A 23,300-nucleotide genomic window follows, 5' to 3' on the forward strand; every position below is an offset into this window, starting at 1 on the left:
GTTTATTGACATCTGCCTATGGACCACCATGACACACACCTGTCCTAGATATCAGAGGCGGCTCTACTGTGTTGGCATGGGGTGGCATGTGCCACCCCTAGTGCCACTCTACTTTGTTATATGACAGCTGTGTTTATTAAAATAAGCTAGCATTAACACACTGATTTTGACATTTTTTTTGTAAATTTAAACATGTAACAATTTGATTATTTATAATAAAAGGAGTGTGAAACGTAACTGATCCCCTTCATGTTGTGTGGCATTCTCGGCCTGTAGATGGATAAAGTCCTATTTAATAAAATGTTTAGAGTTAAAAATAAAAGAAGAGCATGTTTACTTTGTGACTGACAAGACACACAAATTCTTTTAATTCATTAAACCCCCATTCTTGAAAAGCAGGGAACTGAGGCCTACTCATAATGACATGAGTAGAGAAAACAATTTTTTTGAGGCAATGAGTTTCCTTTTTTTTTTTTTAAGTTCAGGGAATTAGATTTTACTTTTTTATGCTGTGACCTGCATAATTTCTCTCTACTACATTAACGTATTTGTGATGTAAAAATTATTAAGAAATTGTTTTACTCTCGCTTTTAACATATGCCTAAGAAATGCCACAATCCAGTAATGCAGCTATTTAAATGATGTAATTTACATCCAACATTTTTCTGGTCAGGTACTGAAAACCCAGCTGGGTAATCTGCAGTTACCCAGCTGGGTTTTCCTTTTCGCACTTAAAAGAGCTTGATTGTGAAAGATTAAATTGCTTTTGTCCACTGAAGCTTTAACTTTGGCTGAAGTAATAAATTAGAAATAAATAAACCAAATTATCTGGGACTCTATTTCACATATGCATGAGCAACCATTAATGAAAATTTAAAGTTATGTTTTATCTAAATAACAATTTTTGTAATGCAGCCATTTATGCTGATATTTTTTTCATGTTGGATCAGTACAACTCTATTCCTAAATAGGCCTCTGAGGATTTGAGCACTTGGAAAACATCATGCAAACTTCCTCTTAATTGTAAAACACAGATCTGTGGATGTTGGAAGACATGTGTGGTTCTGATCAGCTTTGTGGCGTGAAGATGCTCCTTTTGTTAATATTCTTAAGTCCTGAAGAATACTCAAACACTAAAATCCTGCTATCTGGAAACTTATATGTGGACTCTTAAAAACAAAGATGTGGAGCATTGTTATTGTTATTGGAAACTTTTTTATTTCATTTACCTTTTTCAGTTACTGTTGTTGATATGTTAGCTGTAAGAACAAGTTCAGATTCTCTTAAAAATAATAATGCCAATATGTCCTGTTAACAACACCATGCCCTCCCATGTTTTAAATGCACTTTAGAACAGCGGTCCCCAACCTTTTTTGCGCCATGGACCGGTTTATGCCCGACAATATTTTCACGGACCGGCCTTTAAGGTGTCGCGGATAAATACAACAAAATAAAACTAATACCGGTACTGAAAAAAAGAAGATTTATTCATAACACACGTGAAAAGACCCAGGAAAACCGAGTTAACGATCAAAACGATAACAAAATAACGGTGAAAACCGATAAAAACCCTGAAAACCATACATTTCACACCTGAGCCTCAACTCTCGTGGCCCGGTACCAAACGACTCACGGACCAGTACTGGTCCGAGGCCCGGGGGTTGGGGACCGCTGCTTTAGAACAGCGTGCAGCAACACTGCGCTAGACGGAGGGAGTTATGGGGTCTTCACACACCCCTGTTCTCAGTTAGCTATCGGGGTGGGTCGGGCCCCTTCTGCGGGCTCTGGGGCTGGGGCTCGGTCTACTCTGGCACAGCTGACTTCCGGCAGAGCCCGCGGGCACATCACTGCACACCGCGGGCACATCACTGCAGCCCCCTCTGGCTTCTGCTCCGTGGCTGCTGGGTGACCCCTTGATTGGGGCTCTCATCAGCTCTTCCCAGGAGGGTGGCACAGATGCCCGTCTGATAGTCTGATTGTAGTGAGCAGAACTGGTGCAAAGTTTGCAATGTTGTTGAGGAGAGTTTCTTGTGGATATTTCTCTCAGATTTTTGTCAGGATGGTCTGGACTGTGTCGTTTCTGATGGAGCGGGAGAAGACGGCCTTTTCTCCATTGCTGTGAGAGTTTTGAAGACTCGATCCAAAAGGGTCTTTGTGACACTGGTGGAGAGTCTGCTCAGACTCTGAGAGGACATGTTCAAGAGGGCGTGAGGAGGAAATTCCCAGAAGCCCTGCAAGACATGTGGAACACCTTTCACCACTTCCTGTTTGGAGGTTTGTGCTTCTTGCTTCTTCTCTTTAAAGCAGGGGCAGGGAACTCCAGGCCTCGAGAGCCAGTGTAGGACACCGGCTCAGTAGAGTGAGTACTCAGTACTGGTTTTTTGAGGCAACAAGTTTCCAAACATTATTCTGATGACAGTACAAAACTTGACTTTTACCTCGAGGTTGAGGAAAATTCTAGTTGTTTCTTTCTTGCGTTGTCACATTTACAAGAATTACAGAAATCTAAAAAGTGTTCCAGTAAATATGTTGTTATACTGCAAGAGCATCACAAGCATTCAACATGAAACCTTCCCAGCTTGGGGAAAAAACACAGGTGATCCTGAGATTTAATGAAGAAACAGCAGCTTCAGATAAGACTTTCTGGTAGCTGAGATCAGCACCGTGTTAAGCACGAACACTTTGACCAGACTTTGTGCGTGTACATTTTTATCCACAAAGTTGTTGAAAGGATGCAAAACCCATCAGAGTATGGATGACATGTAACAGTAAAAGACACTGAATTAAAACAAATGTGATTGAACAGAAGATTTCCAACAAAGACATAACACAGCCACAAAAATAAAAGGGTTAAAGTATTTTAAAAGATTCAAAATTAAGATAAAAACAACTATTTGTATCAAGTTATGTCACATTTTCTCAAAAACAATAAAAGTAATAAAGTAAAATAGTTATTCAAATAAAAAAATTAAGTATAAAATATAAGAAAATGTTTGGTTTGTAGTGCCACCTTTTGTGTAGGAACACTTGAGTAAAAATGTCATTGATCCAGCGTTGATGAGTCATATCAAGAAGTCAAAGCCTTTATGCCTTAGACTTTATGGACGCAGCTTTTTGTCGTTAATTTCTGAACTCTTGTGCTGCTTTTCCCTAACTCAGTAAGCCGTTGTAGAAATGACAAAATAAAGTAAATAGTGCACAGCGTGCGGTTGCTTTTTGTTACCCACTGATCACCGGTTACAAGTTGACTTCTTAAATTAATCTGTTTTTATTATTATATCAAACGTCATGTATCTGTTTTTGTCTCATCTCTCGTGCAAATTTCAGACAGGTGCTTTAAAAGCTTCACCTCAATGCCGTGACCCGGATTCGAACCGGGGTTGCTGCGGCCACAACGCAGAGTACTAACCACTATACGATCACGGCTGGTCAGCTGCAGACTGAAAGTCCATGTAGTCAGTCACCTCCAATCCACAGGAGTCCATTTTAAACCCACTAAGCAGGACTGTACGTTTTAAGTTTGACACGCTTAGGTCGTATCAACATTAGAACTACAAACATTTCGTGCTTTTCACTGCCAGTTACAGTCTGGATCTTGCTTTTTTTTTCTTATTTCACCGTAAAAACTGGAATCTGCGTGTAACAGCTGACCTGCACGATGTGCAGAAGAGCACCAAAATGTATTTACGGTCAGACCACGCGAGGTCCCTGTGTTAATGCAGATACTGTTACTGTGCCACGTGCATAAATGTGCGCACCGTAGACACAGAGTTTGAGATCGATATGAAGGAAAAAACACAATAAAGATTGCAGATGATCATTTTCTGACCAGCCGTGATCGTATAGTGGTTAGTACTCTGCGTTGTGGCCGCAGCAACCCCGGTTCGAATCCGGGTCACGGCAGAGTGGATATGATTTCATTTTGGGGAGCTTCACACTTTAAGTGGTGACTAGTTGTTTGTGTGCGTTTCCATTTTTTGTCTTTTGTTCTCTTCTCACTCTACGTCCTGAGTACTGAGTCAGGATGTAGAGTGAGCACTCAGTACAGGTGTTTTGAGGCAACGAGTTTCCAAACATTTTTTAAGTTCTGGGAACTGATTAGACAAACCGTGGGTAACACAGGAAGTCAAAGCTGTCCTCAATATGAAGAAGAAGGCTTTCAGGAGCAAGTGAAGGAGGAGATGAAAGCAGCACAGCGGGAGGTGAAACGCTGCCTGAGGGAAGCAAAGGACACCTACAGGAGGAAGGTGGAGCAGAAGTTGGAGAGGAACAATATGAGGGAGGTCTGGAATGGTGTGAAAACCATCACAGGCCACAACACCAAGAAAAGCACAGTGGGGGGGACTGTGGAGAAGGCAAACGAACTCAACAACTTCTTCAACAGGTTTGACCAGCCCACAACCCCCCCACCCTCACCTTTACTACAGAGTCCTCTCCCCACTCTCCTACCTCCCTCGCTTCCCCCCCTTCCTGACACCATGACACCCCCCTCCTCCAATCCCTCTCTCAGCAGCAAGACATCTCCCCCCCTCCCCTCCTCCCAAACATCTCCCAGTGTCACAGTGGATCAGGTCAGGAGACAACTGAGGAAGCTTCGCCCCAGGAAGGCAGCAGGCCCAGACAAGGTGTGTCCTAGGATGCTAAAGGCGTGTGCTGCTGAACTTGGGGAGCCGCTACAACGAGTCTTCAACCTCAGTCTGCGACTGGGGAGAGTGCCCGCCCTATGGAAGACATCCTGCATCGTCCCGGTCCCCAAAAGGAACCGGCCCAATGAGCTGAATGACTTCCGACCGGTGGCACTGACGTCACATCTTATGAAGACTCTAGAGCGGCTCTTCCTCAACTTCCTCCGACCACAGGTACAACATGCCCAGGACCCACTACAGTTTGCATACAAGGCGGGTGTCGGAGTGGAGGATGCCATCCTGTACCTCCTACACAGAGCCCACTCACACCTGGATGGGGGAAAAGGAACGGTCAGGATCCTGTTTCTTGACTTTTCCAGTGCCTTTAATACCATCCGGCCCTGTATGCTTCAGGAAAAACTGAACAGGATGGAGGTGGACCCCTGCCTGGTGGCTTGGATCTCCGACTACCTCACCGACAGACCACAGTACGTCAGGCTGAAGGACATCACGTCTGACACTGTGGTCAGCAGCACAGGAGCACCACAGGGAACTGTGCTGTCCCCTCTTCTCTTCACCCTGTACACCTCTGACTTCTGCTACAACTCTGAATTATGCCACATTCAGAAGTTTGCAGACGACACAGCCATCATGGGGTGTATCTGGGATGATCAGGAAGAGGAGTACAGAAGTCTGGTGAGGAACTTTGTCGCATGGAGTCACACAAACCACCTGCAACTCAACACCTCAAAGACTAAGGAACTGGTTGTGGACTTCGGGAGGTCCAGAGAAGGTCCACTGCCGGTTCAGGTAGAGGGGGAGGAGGTGGAGGTGGTCAACAAGTACAAGTACCTCGGGCTGTGGGTGGACAATAAACTGGACTGGTCATGCAACACAGAGCACCTGTATAAAAAAGCCCAAAGCCGACTGTACTTCCTCAGGAGGCTGAGGTCTTTTAACATCTGCAGGAAGCTCCTGAGGATGTTTTACCAGTCAGTGGTTGCTGGAGTCCTTTTCTATGCTGTGGTGTGCTGGGGGAGCAGCACAGCAAAGAAGGACTCATGCAGGCTGGAGAAACTGATCAGGAAGGCTGGCTCTGTGGTCGGCATGAAGCTGGACACTCTGGTGACAGTGGCAGAGAAAAGGACATTAAAGAAACTGCTGGGCATCCTCTGCACACGGCCATAAACAACCAGAAGAGTCTGTTCAGTGACAGGTTGCTTCTCCCCAAGACAAGAACTAACAGACTTAAAAACTCCTTTGTCCCACACGCCATCAGACTGTTTAACTCCTCTCTGGAGGGGAGAGGGAGGGGAAACAGGAGGACAAAGGAGGGAGGAACAACTAAGCTGTAGTGCCTCTTCACCTCACTGTGCAATACTTTTGTAAATAGTCAACAGTGCAATAGACTCAATACTTGAAATGTGCAATTCACTTGTATTTTTATTTTTATTCCTATTTATTCTATTTACCCCCTTCGTATATTTTATTTATATTTGTCTCTGTATTATATATGTGTGTGTATGTGTGTGTGTGTGTGTGTGTATATATATATATATATATATATATATATATATATATATATATATATAATATTCTGTAACTTCTGTCGGTGCTGTGCTTTTTGGAAATTGAATTTCCCAGAGGAACCCACCCGAGGGATTAATAAAGTTCTATCTTATCTTAGACTGTAACATCAGCGCTGTGGTCGGCATGAAGCTGGACACTCTGGTGACAGTGGCAGAGAAAAGGACATTAAAGAAACTGCTGGACATTATGAACAATGCTGGGCATCCTCTGCACACGGTCATAAACAACCAGAGGAGTCTGTTCAGTGACGGGTTGCTTCTCCCCAAGACAAGAACTAACAGACTTAAAAACTCCTTTGTCCCACACGCCATCAGACTGTTTAACTCCTCTCTGGAGGGGAGAGGGAGGGGAAACAGGAGGACAAAGGAGGGGGGAACAACTAAGCTGTAGTGCCTCTTCACCTCACTGTGCAATACCTTTTGTGCAATACTTTTTGTAAATAGTCAACAGTGCAATAGACTCAATACTTGAAATGTGCAATTCACTTGTATTTTTATTTTTTATTCCTATTTATTCTATTTACCCCCTTTGTATATTTTATTTATATTTGTCTCTGTATTTATATATATGTGTGTGTGTGTATATATATATATATATATATATAACAATTCTGTAACTGTAACTTCGGTCGTTGCTGTGCTTTTTTTGGAAGTCGAATTTCCCAGAGGAACCCACCCGAGGGATTAATAAAGTTACTTTTATTGTTTTTGAGAAAATGTGACATAACTTGATACAAATAGTTGTTTTTATCTTAATTTTGAATTTTTTAAAATACTTTAACCCTTTTATTTTTGTGGCTGTGTTATGTCTTTGTTGGAAATCTTCTGTTCAATCACATTTGTTTTAATTCAGTGTCTTTTACTGTTACATGTCATCCATACTCTGATGGGTTTTGCATCCTTTCAACAACTTTGTGGATAAAAATGTACACGCACAAAGTCTGGTCAAAGTGTTCGTGCTTAACACGGTGCTGATCTCAGCTACCAGAAAGTCTTATCTGAAGCTGCTGTTTCTTCATTAAATCTCAGGATCACCTGTGTTTTTTCCCCAAGCTGGGAAGGTTTCATGTTGAATGCTTGTGATGCTCTTGCAGTATAACAACATATTTACTGGAACACTTTTTAGATTTCTGTAATTCTTGTAAATGTGACAACGCAAGAAAGAAACAACTAGAATTTTCCTCAACCTCGAGGTAAAAGTCAAGTTTTGTACTGTCATCAGAATAATGATTAGAGTTTCAATCATTATTCAATTACACACGTGTTTCATAAGGAGTTGGAGCAGGTGGACAATCAGTCAATCGGTGCAGCCTAAAGGCATTAAGTGACAAATAATTCAGCAAAGGAAACACATGATCACATCTTGCCACAAGAGGGCGGTAAAGGCATAAAATAAGATAAGATAAGATAAGATAAGATAGAACTTTATTAATCCCTCGGGTGGGTTCCTCTGGGAAATTCGACTTCCAAAAAAAGCACAGCAACGACCGAAGTTACAGTTACAGAATTGTTATATATATATATATACACACACACACACACACACACACACACACACACACACACATATATAAATACAGAGACAAATATAAATAAAATATACAAAGGGGATAAATAGAATAAATAGGAATAAAAAATAAAAATACAAGTGAATTGCACATTTCAAGTATTGAGTCTATTGCACTGTTGACTATTTACAAAAGGTATTGTACAGTGAGGTGAAGAGGCACTACAGCTTAGTTGTTCCCCCCTCCTTTGTCCTCCTGTTTCCCCTCACTCTCCCCTCCAGAGAGGAGTTAAACAGTCTGATGGCGTGTGGGACAAAGGAGTTTTTAAGTCTGTTAGTTCTTGTCTTGGGGAGAAGCAACCTGTCACTGAACAGACTCTTCTGGTTGTTTATGACCGTGTGCAGAGGATGCCCAGCATTGTTCATAATGTCCAGCAGTTTCTTTAATGTCCTTTTCTTTGCCACTGTCACCAGAGTGTCCAGCTTCATGCCGACCACAGCGCTGATGTTACAGTCTAAGATAAGATAGAACTTTATTAATCCCTCGGGTGGGTTCCTCTGGGAAATTCAATTTCCAAAAAGCACAGCACCGACAGAAGTTACAGAATATTTTATATATATATATATATATATATATATATATATATATATATATATACACACACACACACACACACACATATATAATACAGAGACAAATATAAATAAAATATACGAAGGGGGTAAATAGAATAAATAGGAATAAAAATAAAAATACAAGCGAATTGCACATTTCAAGTATTGAGTCTATTGCACTGTTGACTATTTACAAAAGTATTGCACAAAAGGTATTGTACAGTGAGGTGAAGAGGCACTACAGCTTAGTTGTTCCCCCCTCCTTTGTCCTCCTGTTTCCCCTCCCTCTCCCCTCCAGAGAGGAGTTAAACAGTCTGATGGCGTGTGGGACAAAGGAGTTTTTAAGTCTGTTAGTTCTTGTCTTTGGGAGAAGCAACCTGTCACTGAACAGACTCTTCTGGTTGTTAATGGCCGTGTGCAGAGGATGCCCAGCATTGTTCATAATGTCCATCAGTTTCTTTAGTGTCCTTTTCTCTGCCACTGTCACCAGAGTGTCCAGCTTCATGCCGACCACAGAGCTAGCCTTCCTGATCAGTTTCTCCAGCCTGCATGAGTCCTTCTTTGCTGTGCTGCTCCCCCAGCACACCACAGCATAGAAAAGTACTCCAGCAACCACCGACTGGTAAAACATCCTCAGGAGCTTCCTGCAGATGTTAAAAGACCTCAGCCTCCTGAGGAAGTACAGTCGGCTTTGGGCTTTTTTATACAGGTGCTCTGTGTTGCATGACCAGTCCAGTTTATTGTCCACCCACAGCCCGAGGTACTTGTACTTGTTGACCACCTCCACCTCCTCCCCCTCTACCTGAACCGGTGTTCCAGATCTACTGGCGTTTAGATCAACTGGCGTTGGTCGAACAGATGTGTGGCAGTCTTGCGTTTCAGGAGCTACTACCGACAAACCAGCAAAAAAACGCCAAATGTGTCACCTGTGACACTTGTGAGGTTATCTCAAACACACTCCGTCAGTCTTGATGCTGTTGAACAACAAAATGTTTAAAAATGTGGCGAGTTTACCTGGTGATATCCTCATGCGTGACGCGATCGCGAAAACAGCAAACAAGTAACACCACGCCGTTGTTGTTCACAGGACAGCAAGAGTAAACGATCGGGAGACTCTTGTCGTCGTTATCGTTCCCCTCGCACGGTTTATTTCTCCGAATTCAGCGTTTTTGCTTCACAACTACAGCGTGCAGTTTACTTTGTGCACTAACATGGAGTCGGGTCAACCAGCGCCACCTCTGGCCAAGTGCCACAGCCTACAGCCAGATCAACCTGTGACACACATCTGCACCACGTTTGAATTCGTGTCATGCACATTTGTACCTTTCAATTGTGTCTGTTTGTGCGTCATGCAAATAAACCTTTGAAATGAATGAAATGATATCATGTATTTATTATCAGCCTACATTTGTACAAAATGCCAAATGACATACACATAGTCATAAGAATCACCATCCTGATATCAACACTTTTGCCCATACGAAAAATGTCGTGAACACACTAATATTTCACCAGTGTTGTAACATCACATGTCGTTAGCATAGTCTGCCTGTGTCTTCCCTCTGCAAACAAACATGTTAGAGTTGGTTGTGATATACAGTCTGCATAAGTGTGGTCAATCTAATAAACATTTATAAGGAGATGGCAGTTACTGTGAATGTACAGCAGTTACACAGTGATTAGTAATAAACAGTCAGACAATGACCCTGACAATCTCATTCAATCTTGCAGATTGCACCTTCTGTGGAAAGTGATACCACACGGTGTGTGTGGACTTCCCCTGTGCAGAAGGCGACTACAAATGTTGTGGGTGCTAAATAAACAGAAACAAATGATCCCTGTTGTCTTTGCTTACTGATTGTTTTCAGTGTTGACAATCCACATTGCTGGCATTGCATCTTTCAACATGTTTGTGGGTAGATTTGGATGTACCAGGGGTAAGTGCAGCCACTCAGCCTCTACTCAATGTGATCATAGCAGCAGGTGCAGATGTGTCACAAGTTAATCTAGTAGTGGCCTATGGTCATGTGTTAGTGGTGGGAACAGTCATATCCACTCACTCTCACTGGCTCTGTTTATTACTAATCACTGTGTAACTGCTGTGAATTCACAGTAACTGCCGTCTCCTTACAAATCTTCATTAGATTAACCACACTTATACAGACTGTATATAACTCCAGCCATGTTGATGGATTGCCTATATTGGCTGGAAATATTCATTTTCAGGGAAAAGACACAGACAGACGATGCTTACAGGATGTGATGTGACAACACTAATGAAATATTGATGTGTCATATTTGTCCAAGGTGTATTTCATTGTTATGGAAAAAGAGAATATTAAAATCATGATGACCAATTGGAGTGGTGATTTCTATGACTTTGTGTATATAATTTGGGATTTTGAACAAATGTAGGCCAATAAGGAATATATGATATCATTTCATTCTTTCCAAAGGTTTATTTGCATGACGCACAAACAGACACAATTGAAAGGTACAAATGTGCATGACACGAATTCAAACGTGGTGCAGATGTGTGTCACAGGTTGATCTGGCTGTAGGCTGTGGCACTTGGCCAGAGGTGGCGCTGGTTGACCCGACTCCATGTTAGTGCACAAAGTAAACTGCACGCTGTAGTTGTGAAGCAAAAACGCTGAATTCGGAGAAATAAACCGTGCGAGGGGAACGATGACGACGACAAGAGTCTCCCGATCGTTTACTCTTGCTGTCCCGTGAACAACAACGGCGTGGTTACTTGTTTGCTGTTTTCGCGATCGCGTGGCGCACGAGGATATCACCAGGTAAACTCGCCACATTTTTAAACATTTTGTTGTTCAACAGCATCAAGACTGACGCAGTGTGTTTGAGACAACCTCACAAGTGTCACAGATGACACATTTGGCGTTTTTTTGCTGGTTTGTCGGTAGGAGCTACTGAAACGCAAGTCTGCCACACATCTGTTCGACCAACGCCAGTTGATCTAAACGCCAGTAGATCTGGAACACCGGCAGTGGACCTTCTCTGGACCTCCCGAAGTCCACAACCAGTTCCTTAGTCTTTGAGGTGTTGAGTTGCAGGTGGTTTGTGTGACTCCATGCGACAAAGTTCCTCACCAGACTTCTGTACTCCTCTTCCTGATCATCCCAGATACACCCCATGATGGCTGTGTCATCTGCAAACTTCTGAATATGGCATAATTCAGAGTTGTAGCAGAAGTCAGAGGTGTACAGGGTGAAGAGAAGAGGGGACAGCACAGTTCCCTGTGGTGCTCCTGTGCTGCTGACCACAGTGTCAGACGTGATGTCCTTCAGCCTGACGTACTGTGGTCTGTCGGTGAGGTAGTCGCAGTGTTGGGAAGGTTACTTTTAAAATGTATTCCATTACAGAATACAGAATACATGCCCCAAAATGTATTCTGTAACGTATTCCGTTACGTTACTCAATGACAGTAACGTATTCTGAATACTTTGGATTACTTAATATATTATCATGCTTTTTACAACAACGTGAATGTACTATTGCTGTGTGATTTATTACTATTACTGAAGGTCCGCGACTCCGAACTGTAGTAAAGGGACCTCTGACTAATACGGCGGGGTCCCTGTCGGCTCGTAGCCGAAAAATAGCTTTACTTTGTTGTGTGGGTCAACTTTTCTTGCGAGAGACAGAGAGAGGCGTTGAAAGACTGCTCCAACGGAACTTATTGTTTTCGGAGGAAAACACGAACACAGCGTACAGTCGAGTCTTAATAGCTTACTTACAACTGGGCTCGTCAGGCACTCTTCTTGGCTGCAGTGGTTATTATTATATTTACATGTTTCCAGCTCCCGTTTTTCCTCGATGACAACTCGTACCTTTCCACTCCCCTTTTTCTCCCTCCTCGCGCTCACAGACCCATAATGTGTATGGCAGTCCATTCTCCCTGCAACACGGACTACACTGCCCATGATGCTACATTCTTTAGAGCTATGCTTGTAGCATTCTGCCTGTTAGCTTAGCACAACAACGAAAAGGCGCTCTCTCACCCAGGAAACACACAGTCGCAGAGAGAGAGAGAGCGTCGCCCTGTAACCATGGCAACCGTAACGCTGCCGCCTGGAACAACAGAACGTAGCTGTCAAACAAAACCCAAACAGTCCTGACCCGCGACAATATGAAACAGGAAAGTACCGCAGTGTAATCCATTTATTTCAACAAAGTAACTGTATTCTGAATACCACCCTTTTAAACGGTAACTGTAACGGAATACAGTTACTCATATTTTGTATTTTAAATACGTAACGGCGGTACATGTATTCCGTTACTCCCCAACACTGGGTAGTCGGATATCCAAGCCACCAGGCAGGGGTCCACCTCCATCCTGTTCAGTTTTTCCTGAAGCATACAGGGCCGGATGGTATTAAAGGCACTGGAAAAGTCAAGAAACAGGATCCTGACCGTGCCTTTTCCCCCATCCAGGTGTGAGTGGGCTCTGTGTAGGAGGTACAGGATGGCATCCTCCACTCCGACACCCGCCTTGTATGCAAACTGTAGTGGATCCTGGGCATGTTGCACCTGTGGTCGGAGGAGGTTGAGGAAGAACCGCTCTAGAGTCTTCATAAGATGTGACGTCAGTGCCACCGGTCGGAAGTCATTCAGCTCATTGGGCCGGTTCCTTTTGGGGACCGGGACGATGCAGGATGTCTTCCATAGGGCGGGCACTCTCCCCAGTCGCAGACTGAGATTGAAGACTCGTTGTAGAGGCTCCCCAAGTTCAGCAGCACACGCCTTTAGCATCCTAGGACACACCTTGTCTGGGCCTGCTGCCTTCCTGGGGCGAAGCTTCCTCAGTTGTCTCCTGACCTGATCCACTGTGACACTGGGAGATGTTTGGGAGGAGGGGAGGGGGGGAGATGTCTTGCTGCTGAGAGAGGGATTGGAGGAGGGGGGTGTCATGGTGTCAGGAAGGGGGGGAAGCGAGGGAGGTAGGAGAGTGGGGAGAGGACTCTGTAGTAAAGGTGAGGGTGAGGGTGGGGGGGTTGTGGGCTGGTCAAACCTGTTGAAGAAGTTGTTGAGTTCGTTTGCCTTCTCCACAGTCCCCCCCACTGTGCTTTTCTTGGTGTTGTGGCCTGTGATGGTTTTCACACCATTCCAGACCTCCCTCATATTGTTCCTCTCCAACTTCTGCTCCACCTTCCTCCTGTAGGTGTCCTTTGCTTCCCTCAGGCAGCATTTCACCTCCCGCTGTGCTGCTTTCATCTCCTCCTTCACTTGCTCCTGAAAGCCTTCTTCTTCATATTGAGGACAGCTTTGACTTCCTGTGTTACCCACGGTTTGTCTAATCAGTTCCCAGAACTTAAAAAATGTTTGGAAACTCGTTGCCTCAAAACACCTGTACTGAGTGCTCACTCTACATCCTGACTCAGTACTCAGGACGTAGAGTGAGAAGAGAACAAAAGACAAAAAATGGAAACGCACACAAACAACTAGTCACCACTTAAAGTGTGAAGCTCCCCAAAATGAAATCATATCCACTCTGCCGTGACCCGGATTCGAACCGGGGTTGCTGCGGCCACAACGCAGAGTACTAACCACTATACGATCACGGCTGGTCAGAAAATAATCATCTGCAATCTTTATTGTGTTTTTTCCTTCATATCGATCTCAAACTCTGTGTCTACGGTGCGCACATTTACGCACGTGGCACAGTAACAGTATCTGCATTAACACAGGGACCTCGCGTGGTCTGACCGTAAATACATTTTGGTGCTCTTCTGCACATCGTGCAGGTCAGCTGTTACACGCAGATTCCAGTTTTTACGGTGAAATAAGAAAAAAAAAGCAAGATCCAGACTGTAACTGGCAGTGAAAAGCACGAAATGTTTGTAGTTCTAATGTTGATACGACCTAAAAGTGTCAAACTTAAAACGTACAGTCCTGCTTAGTGGGTTTAAAATGGACTCCTGTGGATTGGAGGTGACTGACTACATGGACTTTCAGTCTGCAGCTGACCAGCCGTGATCGTATAGTGGTTAGTACTCTGCGTTGTGGCCGCAGCAACCCCGGTTCGAATCCGGGTCACGGCATTGAGGTGAAGCTTTTAAAGCACCTGTCTGAAATTTGCACGAGAGATGAGACAAAAACAGATACATGACGTTTGATATAATAATAAAAACAGATTAATTTAAGAAGTCAACTTGTAACCGGTGATCAGTGGGTAACAAAAAGCAACCGCACGCTGTGCACTATTTACTTTATTTTGTCATTTCTACAACGGCTTACTGAGTTAGGGAAAAGCAGCACAAGAGTTCAGAAATTAACGACAAAAAGCTGCGTCCATAAAGTCTAAGGCATAAAGGCTTTGACTTCTTGATATGACTCATCAACGCTGGATCAATGACATTTTTACTCATGTGTTCCTACACAAAAGGTGGCACTACAAACCAAACATTTTCTTATATTTTATACTTAATTTTTATTTGAATTAATGTCTATTTTACTTTATTATATTAATTTTATTTGAGAAAATGTGACATAACTTGATACAAACAGCTGTTTTTAAAGATCATTTTGATTTTTTTGTTAAATACTTTAACCCTTTTATTTTTGTGGCTGTGTTATGTCTTTGTTGGAAATCTTAAATCTAACCTAAAATTCAGTGTCTTTTACTGTTACATGTCATCCATACTCTGATGGGTTTTGCACCCTTTTAAGAACTTTGTGGATAAAAATGTACACGCACAAAAGTCTGGTCAAAGTGTTTGTCCTTAACACGGTGCTGATCTCAGCTACCAGAAAGTCTTATCTGAAGCTGCTGTTTGTTCCTTAAATCTCAGGATCACCCTGTGTTTTTTCCCCAAGCTGGCAATGTTTCACGTTAAATAAAGAATCAAAGAAATCCTGACTGTGTGTCATTTCCTCGAGCGAGTTGTTCAAAGATTCAAGATTCAGAGTGTTTATTGTCATGTATACAGAAGAAATAGCATTTCTCTGTGCAATGAAATTCTTCCTTTCCTGTCCATACGCAAATGCCAAGTTAGGGTAAGGGTTAAAGGAACAAGATAAAAATAAGTATAAAAATAAGAAAAAATATGAAGATAAATAAAGATAAAAATAAGGATAAAAATAACGAAAGATAAAAACACAAGTACAAAAATAAGTGTAGACAAGTGAGGTATGCAGATGTCAATGTAGATGGATGTACAAAGGAGCTTAATGTGCAAAATGAACTTAGTGTGCAACGTCCCCTGTTGTGCAAATTGCAGTTGAGTTACGTCAGCTGTTCAGGAGTCTGATAGCAGTGGGGCTGAAGGAGTTGTTGAGTCGGGACATTCTGGATTTCACACTTCTAAACCTTCGTCTCGAGGGCAGAAGTGTGAACAGTTCGTGTTGAGGGTGTGTGGGGTCTTTGTGGGTGGAGGCAGGTCTCCTCTGGACTCTGCGATGGTAGATGCTCTGCAGAGAGGGCAGCAGAGTCCTGATGATCTTCTCCGCAGTTGTTATCACTCTCTGCAGGCGTTTGCGATCCATAGCAGTAGTTCTGCCATACCATGCAGTGATGCGGCTGGTCAATGTGCTCTCCACAGTGCAGCTGTAGAAGCTGCTGAGGATCTTGGCCAACATACCAAATTTCCTCAGCCTCCTCAGGAAATACAGCCGCTGCTGAGCCTTCTTGACCAGCTGTGTGGTGTTCAGTGTCCAAGTGAGGTCCTCACTGATGTGAAAGCTGAGGTGCCAAAAGCTGCTCACCCTCTCCACTTCATTCTCCTGGATAAACAGCGGCTGGCGAGGCCTCTTCTTCTTGTTCATGTCCACTATCATCTCCTTTCTGTGTGCTCATACTCACATTCACAATTTGACATGTTTTTCTCAAAAACTTAAATGCTTGTGATGCTCCTGCACAATAACAATATATTTACTGAAGCACTTTTTAGGTTTCTGTAAATCTTGTGAATGTGATAACTCAAGAAAGAAGTAATTATGATTTTTCTCAACCTCAAGGTAAAAGTCAGAGGTCAAGTTTTCTGAAAATGTTCTTATGCGATAACTGAAGGACGGGGCAATGTATACCTTTTAAACTGATACCTTTATCAGTGGTTTTCTCAGTTTCTGTAATCCGATTACTTTTTTCAGGTAACGAGTAAAGTAAGGGATTACTATTGCAAAAACGGTAATTAGATTACCGTTACTTTCCCGTAGGAACGCTGCGTTACTAAAACCGTGATTTTTTGCGAGAATGTCTCATGACAGTGACGTAAGCAAGTGCGACGTTTGTGACAACAGCTGTGTGCAGAGCAACAATGGATAATATATCGAGTGCGGGAGAGAATGTGAGCGTGCAGCGTTTAAAGTGTGGAAGTACTGACCTTACTTTGAGTTTGATTCCATAAAAAGTGACAAAAACATTAGCATCCGTTGTGCGTGGGAAGAAAACTTCTTTTTACAGCAAAAAAACTCCTAAACTTCCAAGCAAGCACTGAGTGCGCTACCACGTAATGGGAAACTCACAGAGAAACTCGCGGATTCTTCCACTGACCGCTGCGGCACACCTGCACCAGGGTAAACCTCCACCTGCCCTACTCCTGCTTTACAGGTGAAAATAGAGCAACAGGACCGCTTTGATGTTATTTATTTTCTGCTGTGCTTTACTTGCATCTCAAAGAGTGAGTGTAAACACAAATATATATATATATATATATATATATATATATATATATATATGCCTGCAAGATGCTAGCAGGCAAGGCATACATGGAACGCCATAACCAAGTGGCCGGCATAGTGTACAGGAACATCTGTGCCGAGTATAACCTGGAAGTCCCGAGGTCAAAGTGGGAGATGCCCCCAAGGGTGGTGGAGAATGACCGAGCTAAGATCCTGTGGGACTTCCAGATACAGACGGACAAAATGGTGGTGGCTAACCAACCGGACATAGTGGTGGTAGACAAACAGAAGAAGACGGCCGTAGTGATCGATGTAGCGGTTCCGAATGACAGCAACATCAGGAAGAAGGAACACGAGAAGCTGGAGAAATACCAAGGGCTCAGAGAAGAGCTCGAGAGGATGTGGAGGGTGAAGGTAATGGTGGTCCCCGTGGTAATCGGAGCACTAGGTGCGGTGACTCCCAAGCTAGGCGAGTGGCTCCAGCAGATCCCGGGAATAACATCGGAGATCTCTGTCCAGAAGAGCGCAGTCCTGGGAACAGCTAAGATACTGCGCAGGACCCTCAAGCTCCCAGGCCTCTGGTAGAGGACCCGAGCTTGAAGGATAAACCGCCCGCAGAGGCGTGCTGGGTGTGTGTGTGTGTGTGTGTGTTTGTTTTTATATATATATATATATATTTATTTATTTTATGTGCTGGAATGTGCAGAAAATAGGTTTGAATATTAAACAAATTTCTTCCAGTCAGAGAATGTTGCATATAATTACATTTTTTGCTCAATGCATAAAGTTAAAAGATTAAAACTAATAAAACAAGTTTTAAAAAGGAACTTTTCCATTTGATTACATTTTGTATGATGGATTATGTAGAAAAAGTAGAATTGGGCTGAAAGATCTATCACTTTATCACCTATTCAGGTTGTAAATCGTGTTTTTAAAAAGTAACTAAGTAACTAAGCAATTAATTACTTTTGAAAATAAGTAATCAGTAAAGTAACGGGATTACTTTTTTGGGGAAGTAATCAGTAATTAATTACTGATTACTTTTTTCAAGTAACTTGACCAACACTGGTCACTAATAGGGATGGGTATCGAAACCCGGTTCCTGTTGAGAACCGGTTCCCACTGTTTCAATTCCTTGGAATTGTTTGCCATTTTTGCAAACGATTCCCTTATCGATTCCAGTCGCCCCGAATGACGTCACCACGTTGCTGAGCGTCGCTTACCTGGCAGGAAACACGGTGCCTAAGCGCAGGGCTGGACTGGGACAAAAAATCAGCCCGGGCATTTTGACTAGAGACCAGCCCACCAGGTATTACAGGAAAAACCATAAAGCCTTTGAATGACAACAAACGTTGTTGTGACAGTGATGTACACTGTCTTGTTGGTACATATGTATCAATCTAATAAACTTAAACCTACACCATCCTCCCCATTCTGGTATTCTAAACAGTACTTAGCCGAAACCCAAAGACTGCTTGGTTGAGTTAACTTCCTGAACTATCTACAACATATGGTGGAAACCTGACATTAAGACAGAAAAGACTAGATGTAAGACATGACCATTACTGAATATTAAAAATAATAATTGACAGATTTAGTGATATTTTCATAAACTATTTATTTACCATATCAATAAACAGCATGGCAGGGCAAAATATTTTTTCTAACATGGCAACCTTTAAAAAGTGAAAGGAGACAGAAAGACAGGTGAGAAAGAATAAAACTTAACTGACTTTTTGATGGCATTTTACACAAAGTACTAGTACAGTATCTAGAAAATGTGGGAAAATACTGGCATCATGTACAGTACTTTCTTCTGAAGTAATTATGTTGGGACCCTGAAAAAAACTTACTATGTACAATAATGAATTTCTATAAATTTGACATCAGATGAAAACTTTGGTTGTAAGATTCGGATAATTATTTGTTAAAAGCTTGAAATTTTAAATGAGAATAAGAAAGAAAAGTATTTCTTTGTGCCCCCCTCTCCCTGTTAATGCCCTACCTGGCCCCCCTGGCAAAACTTTGCTAGACCCGCCATTGCACAGTTACCAGCTGTCAGTTTAAAGGTGCTTCTGCTGTTTAACGCGACCTCCGCTAGTTTCCTCTTTCTGGCACAAAGCGGGAGATAAACAAGCAAGAGAGACGGGACTTGCGGCAGAAACGCTGATCATTGATCAGTTTCATGATTGAAGTAGCAGCAGGAGAGGGAGGGGGGAGAATGAGAGAAGAGGCAGCTGACAGCATAAAGACAGAATAAATCCAGCTTTTTGTCTTTTTTTTAATTGTAGCTGAAGTACAGAACAAATCGCGTTTATTTTCAGCTCAATACAAAACACGTAATATTAACTCTGAATGCCAGAGGTATAGGCAACTCGACTAACCAACCTTATGAATAAAATAAAGTTCACCAGTAACATCATAGCACCCGCCCAACTGTATCGAAACTCCATCATGCTAGCTAGTACGCAGTACGAGTTATTGTAACTGACTGTAAAAAGTTAGCACAATGAAAATAAACTCCACCTAAACTTGGTTTATATCTGACCCAGATAGACTGCAGGTCATAACTTCTTACCTGAAGCTCATTTCACCTGACAGTCGGACCGGCGGCCGCCTTGGGTCTCTCCTCCTCCGCCTCCCCTTTCCCCCATCCACCTGCTGGCCTCCACCACTTGCTAATTTTACTGAATCTGTGAAAGCTCCACCATAGCCACTACCAAACAATTGAGTTATTTTTACACGTTTGCCAGCATCTGTCCAATCCGCCACCTTTCACTGTTTACACGGTTACGGAAAAAAAAGACAACAACAACAAAACATCGGCCCATTTAAAACGAAAAATTACCATCGGCCCACCGGGCAAATGCCCGGTATGCCCGATGGCCAGTCCAGCTATGTTTGCGCCCCTCCCGTCTCTGCTCAGCAGAAACACAAGAGTGACGTGCAGCGTGAAGCGAAAAAAAGTGAGAGAGAGGGTAAGAGAAAGAAAAAAAAACCCCACGGCTTGCATCGTTCACTTCAAAGAGTCAGCTCTAAGAGCCATTTCGTTTGCAACCGACCCATCACTACAAAAAAAGCTACACAGGAGAGAAACCACTCAGTTGCCCTGTGTGGCAAGACATTTGGCCTCTTTGGAAATTTGAAACAACTCCTGAGGATTCACACATGGTAGAAATCCTTTGGCTGCTCAGAATGTGGAAAAACATTCAGTTCTAAGTCTGACCTGAGGGTTAACATGCGAATCCACACAGAATAGAAAAGATTCATCTGTAGCCTCAACATTAATTAAACAAACTTTCACTACCTCATATAATAATCACCAGTCTCCTGATTTGATGGTGGATGGTGCTTGGTGGGTAGAGTAGCTTTAAAGAGGAAGTGATGGAGAAGATGGAATTGGCCTTCAGAGTGTGAGAACTGCTTTTCTTCTCATGTTACTCTGTGAAGCCAGAAGATCCAGAGCACAATAGTAACACCATGTGCAAGTAATTAATGGATCAATTAATGGGTTTCTTGTCGTGTTTTTTTTTTTTTTTTTCATCTCTAATCAGGGGCGGTTCTAGGATCAGAACTTTGGGGGTGCTGAGCACCCAGAGAGCTGCCCAGCCAGGCAAGATAAACCTGTCTCTGTCAGTCCCTGCATCCTTAAATATTGTCCCGAGTTCTCTCTGACTGTCTCCTTGGTGCACTTAAACCCCTGTTCCTCCCTGTCCTCATCGTCTGTTATCTTCGTCTCCGTTATCAGTCATCATAATTTTACCATCTCTGTGCAAGTCTGCAAATTTCTTTATTAAATCATAAGATTCTTAAATTCATCAAGTCTCTCTGTCCCTGGGTCCTCATCACAAAACATGACATCACTGTTTTGTACATTTTAACACAATTTAATCCCCACATTTGTGAAAGAAAAGCAAAACACTTTTTTGAAAAGTCTGTAACAAAACCATCAAATCTGATAAGGGTTATTTAAATGCTGCAAAAGAAGAATGGATTGGGATAGAAAAAAATACATATCCTAACCTTAATTACTGGGGGAGAATAATGAATGATGCTCATTGTGAGTAAAAAGTAAACTGAGTGCATTTTTTGGACAGATATTCACTTTTAATGTGTATGTATAATATAATACAAATACATAAAAAACACTCCCAAAACAGAATAAATTATTACAAATAAATTATTACAAAATATTAATAAAAACTATAAAAATGGAGGCAACTTTGCCTGTGGTAGAATGTATACAATGTATGAAAAAAATCTTTATTGCAGAAACTAATTTAATAATACTAATTTTGTGTTGTAAGATTTATGACTTTCATGCTTTCATAGCGGTACTTAGGAGAGCTTGACATTTTTCTCAGGTGGTATCACACTGTAAAATGTTTGAGAAACACTGATAAGTTAAGTGTATGTGTGCTTTTGGAAAACATTTAAAGCTGCTGTACAGAATCTTTGAAACAAGCTTAAAACATTTTTAGAATATAAACAGAGCATCTGCTTCTCTTTAAAGCTCCTCACTCCACCAGGGCTGTTTGGCACTTTCTGATAGAGTGCAAATGTAATGTATGTACTGCGGCTGAGGTTTTAGTAGAGTTGTGGCTGAACCACATAAAAATATATCATTAATTTTAATCTCCCCAATCAATGATAATGTTATGTTGGAATGTTGTTAAAGAGGGTCAAAAATGTTTCAACCCAGTTTGTTTTGCAGATTCTGTATAGCAGCTTTAATATAGGGAGGACACAACTTCCAGATTGTGTGAGTAAAATCAGGTTTTTTCTCTTTGTCAGTTTAACAGTTTCTGTTGTGCCTGTCACTGTTCCCTGTCTGTTTTCTTACCTGGTTCTTCCTGACCTTGTACTTTCTCCTCATGTTCCCTCTTTCCTCTCTCCCTCTTTGGACTGACAATCATACACAAATAGATTGTATTCAATTAGATGAAAAATTACATTAATATGAAAAAAATTCTATTAAGATCACTAACAAAAAGTCTTCTCTCAGTCTACTTTCAACAAAAAGGCAAATAACCACATGAACATCTAATAAAAGATATAAACATTGAAACACTGATCCAACATTATTCTTGAATGACGGATCATTTGATTTTACACTTTTACCTGAATGTGGCTCCTTTTTTTGGAAAAACTTCCTTATATCCATTATGAACCTGGCTGTCTCTCTGTACACACACACACACACACCAGGAGTTTATAAGGTTAATGGGCATTCAGTCAGTTAGCTAGTTAGTATCCATTTCAAACAGGACAGTGGTAACCAAAAGTAGGCTGCGGACAATTTTAAGTTTTAGATTTTAAATAGGCTGTATACATTTCAATGGGAGCAACAGGACGGTCAAATGTCGCTGATTTTACTACAGAGCAGGACGGATTGTAGGGTAGCTAACATTGTCGGAAAACACGTTTTCAACACTGCAGGTTACCTGGTGTAATGCTTTTCAGCTAAAAAGAAACATGGTCTGACTCCTACCTAACTATATAAAGAGTAACTGAAGGTTAAATGCAGCTAATATGTCCTGTTTTAAGCCAGGCACTTAAACCTCCACTCCGCTGCGTCTCAGCCACCATCTCTGGCAGCAACGGCGCTAGAGCCAGAGTAGGGGAGAGCTGGAACAAACCATTTTGGGAGGGGGGGGGTTATCTATACTTTTGTTGTTAAAATGTTACGTCTCAAACAAGTACAGTACTGTATGCTTTTTATATTTTTAGTAATGTGTCACACAAAGAGCAAATATTGTCAAAAAAAGTAAGAAATCTTTGGGGGTGCTTTGATTCCTTTTGGGGGTGCTTAAGCACCCCTAAAAATGGGCTAAAATCGCCCCTGTCTCTAATGCTGAAAGTTATTTAAGACCCCACCCCCTACTGCAGAGAGTAAGTTTTAGTTAAGGAGGAATCAATAAACCTGATAAGAAATATATTAGTGAACAAGCCAGAGTGCAATGATAAAAACATTCTGACTGATACTATGTAATACATAATTCAGTGTAAATCTGTAAGACTGTATGTGTTCAGCTGATCAGTCTGCTCTGTGTCACCAATAAATCATAGTTTTAAATACTTGATGACACTTTGCCTTGTGTGTAAATAGGTGTGAACACTGCAACATTATTATTATGGTACATGAAATTTCTAAATGTTAGGTGTATTCTGAGTTTGTGGGACAGTTAGTCCCTTCATTCTTGGAGATTAACTTCAAAGCTGCTCTGAGTCCTGTAACATTCTTGGTTTAAGAGCAGAACTGAAGTGAAGTCCAGTCATTGAGATAAATTTCATAGCAGACGGTAGGAGTGGTCCGAGTCC

General features: G+C 42.2%; 1 long non-coding RNA gene and 4 other non-coding genes across 5 annotated transcripts; 2 read left to right on the top strand and 3 right to left on the bottom strand.

Moving 5' to 3' along the window:
* Positions 1-3,354: 3,354 nt before the first annotated feature.
* On the bottom strand, positions 3,355-3,426 carry trnah-gug (transfer RNA histidin (anticodon GUG)). The gene has a single exon. It is a non-coding gene; the product is annotated as a tRNA-His (tRNA).
* Positions 3,427-3,831: 405 nt separating this feature from the next.
* Positions 3,832-3,903, top strand: trnah-gug (transfer RNA histidin (anticodon GUG)). The gene has a single exon. It is a non-coding gene; the product is annotated as a tRNA-His (tRNA).
* A 9,949-nt stretch (positions 3,904-13,852) lies between these two features.
* On the bottom strand, positions 13,853-13,924 carry trnah-gug (transfer RNA histidin (anticodon GUG)). Its single transcript has one exon. It is a non-coding gene; the product is annotated as a tRNA-His (tRNA).
* Positions 13,925-14,329: 405 nt separating this feature from the next.
* Positions 14,330-14,401, top strand: trnah-gug (transfer RNA histidin (anticodon GUG)). Its single transcript has one exon. It is a non-coding gene; the product is annotated as a tRNA-His (tRNA).
* A 6,960-nt stretch (positions 14,402-21,361) lies between these two features.
* LOC146683455 (uncharacterized) lies at positions 21,362-22,569 on the bottom strand. Its single transcript, XR_014917662.1, has 3 exons — positions 22,424-22,569; positions 22,101-22,162; positions 21,362-21,884 (listed from the first exon to the last, which is right to left on the bottom strand). It is a non-coding gene; the product is annotated as an uncharacterized LOC146683455 (long non-coding RNA).
* Positions 22,570-23,300: the final 731 nt, after the last annotated feature.

This window comes from Copadichromis virginalis, linkage group LG22, assembly GCF_057382275.1.
Source record: "Copadichromis virginalis isolate Kocher_CV1m ecotype Utaka linkage group LG22, C_Virginalis_male_GT1.1, whole genome shotgun sequence".
Classification (NCBI taxonomy): domain Eukaryota; kingdom Metazoa; phylum Chordata; class Actinopteri; order Cichliformes; family Cichlidae; genus Copadichromis; species Copadichromis virginalis.